Source organism: Rattus norvegicus, chromosome 1 (genome assembly GCF_021556685.1).
Source record: "Rattus norvegicus strain SHRSP/BbbUtx chromosome 1, alternate assembly SHRSP_T2T, whole genome shotgun sequence".
Lineage (NCBI taxonomy): Eukaryota > Metazoa > Chordata > Mammalia > Rodentia > Muridae > Rattus > Rattus norvegicus.
This window is the reverse complement of record NC_141534.1, coordinates 64817871-64820573: the sequence shown is the minus strand read 5'-3', so window position 1 is coordinate 64820573 and position 2703 is coordinate 64817871. Positions and strand designations below refer to the sequence as shown.

The window sequence follows — 2703 nt, the reverse complement described above, 5'->3', positions numbered from 1 at the left end:
TTATTTATTATGGATTGCTGGTTTCATTTTTTAGTGGTTTTTATGTTATCACATGCTATATTACTGCTTTGATTATTTACGGTTCTGCAGTCGGATGATTCACTCTATCTCCATTTTCAATGTCCTGCGGTTTCATCCTTTTACATTATTCCTGTTTCTCTATTTATTGAGTACAAGCAATCATTGGCTTAGACTTGATACAAATTTGCCCTTTGTGACACTTTGACTCTTCGGCCTTTGTTTAAGGTTTACTATTCACTGATATTTAACTGCCTTATTCCTTGTGGTTGGTTAATTTTAATTTTCAGTATTTTGCTCTGGAGAGTTGTGGATTTTTGTGGATCACTAGGTCCTGAAATTCAATGGAGTTTTCCCTTAAGTGTTGGCTTTTTATATTTGTTTGTTTTGTCTTATACTAATTCTTTCTCCTCTCGTTTCTTTCATCTGTTTTTTTTTTTTCTTCAATGAACATCTATTCATAGTATTGACCATCTTTGGCCGCCCAATCCTATTGTAGTATGACGATTTTTATTTTCATCATTGCATTTAGTATGTGTGTGCTCTTGGCTTTCTCTTTTGGGGTTGGTTATTTGGGTGGCTTTTACTTATGACTCTTCATATTTTCCCCTTAACTTTTTCATAATTTTGCTCTATTTTTCTAGTCTAGTTTTTACTTTGACTTTGTTTGTTTTTTTTTTCTTTTTCTTTTGTTTGTTTCTTTTAGGTACCACAAGTGTAATTTTAGCTCCTATATTGCTCCATCTTTTTCATTATTTGATTCCATTTTTGTTATTTTTAGGTAGCATTAGTACTGATAAAATGCCTACAGAGACTGAGGAGGAGTTACCAACCCCTACACCCGAGCCCAGTATCTCTGAGGAGGGCAACTTCCATTCCCAATACCAAGTATTGGGGACAATTGGGCAAGGGGGCAACGCCAAAGTCCTCCTGGCCCACCACCGGCTCACAGGAACCCGGGTGGCTGTCAAAGTTCTGCGAAAGGACAAGCAGTGGTTCCAGCCAGCCATGATGGAAGCAAACATAATGAGAAAGATCAACCACCCCAACATAGTGTCTCTCATACAAGTTATTGAAAAGGAAACGAGAATATACCTCATAATGGAGCTGGTGGAAGGCCAAGAACTCTACCAGTACATCAGAGAGTCAGGGCACATAGAGGAGGATGAGGCCCGGCAAATATTTGAACAGATATTGTCAGCAGTGAGCTACTGCCATGGAAAGGGGATTGTTCACCGAGACCTCAAACTGGACAATATAATGATTGATAAAAACAAAAAGGTCAAAGTCATCGACTTTGGGCTTAGCACCCAATTTCAACCTGGAAAAATGCTAAACCACCACTGCGGCACGTACTCTTTTGGTTCCCCTGAACTCCTCCTTGGCCATCGGTATGACGGGCCGAAGAATGATATGTGGATTATAGGAGTGGTCTTGTACTGTATGGTAGTGGGAAAGCTCCCATTTGATTCAGTGATCATCCAAGAACTGCAAAGACAAGTAGTGGCAGGGGTATATCCTGCTCCCTGTGGGGTTTCAAAAGAACTGGAGGACCTCCTTAGTAAATTACTGAGGGTAAATCCCAACTTTAGACCAACAGCAAGAAAGGCGATGAAACACCCTTGGTTCAAAGAACACTGGAACGGATTGATAGGTCCCTATGAAGAAATGCTTCCCCTCACACCAGACCCGGCCATTTTGGATGCCATGAAAAGCATTGGATTCCAAGCCTCTGTAGTAAAACACTCTTTAAAACAAAGAAAATATAATGAGGAAATGGCAACTTATTTCTTTCTACAAAAGCAGGCTCGCCAGGGGGATGGCTGCACAGCCCAGGCACAGCAAGTGAGTCCCGTTGAAGCCCCATTTCCTAGCCTTGATCCTGCTGCTGCTTTTAGATTAGAACCAAAGAGGAGTGGAAGCCTGCCAGTCCTTGGCACCTTGCGGGTGTCATCCTCCCATGGTCACGTATCTCACTATGGCCAGAATGCTCATCCAAAAGGAGGCAAAAGATCCACTGTGGCTGGTCGTCTCAGGCCTCTACCGATGACACCTACACAGGACCACTATCACAAATATTCCGTGAGTGTCCCATGCATTCAAACAACAAGCATCTTCACTGAGAAGAGTAGCAATAAGGAAATCAAAGAAGACAACCCACTCTCCCACAGAGCCCCATTAGAGGATAAGCCCATCCCCAGCAGGGTCCGGCACAGAGGTTTTAAGGGATGGACCAGGAATATAGCAAATGCCCTGATAAAGCTGTGTTGCTGCATGCCAAGGAGAAAGAAACCTCGCCTGGGGCAGAACAGAATCTCCCCCCAGAAATGAGCCACAGGGAGAGTCCAGAGAACAAGCAGCAGGCATAGCCCAGGTACCTTTGTGCTTTGTCCTTTTCAGTTTGCTCTATACTGGTCCTTCCTCTGTCTCTGGTTTCCATTTTCCCCACAATTCTTACCTTGTATCTGCTCTAAGTTCTTTATGAGGTTTCCCCAACACCAAGCCTTCTCCCTCTTCTTGATTTCTCCTCTTCCCAGCAGGGACCCAATAGGATTGATGAGTTCCACACTCTACAGAGTTTTCTAGTTGGCCCATCCCTTCAGATGGACTCTAGCTCCCCCTTAGGCCAATAGCTCCCACAGGGTGAGGACTAGAGGGTCATGGGCTCATGGACTCCTCCAGGGG

The 2703-nt window shown here is 43.6% G+C and overlaps 1 pseudogene; it reads left to right on the top strand.

The window, feature by feature from the left end:
• Positions 1-819: 819 nt before the first annotated feature.
• Positions 820-2349, top strand: LOC148007149 (sperm motility kinase Y pseudogene; annotated as a pseudogene).
• Positions 2350-2703: the final 354 nt, after the last annotated feature.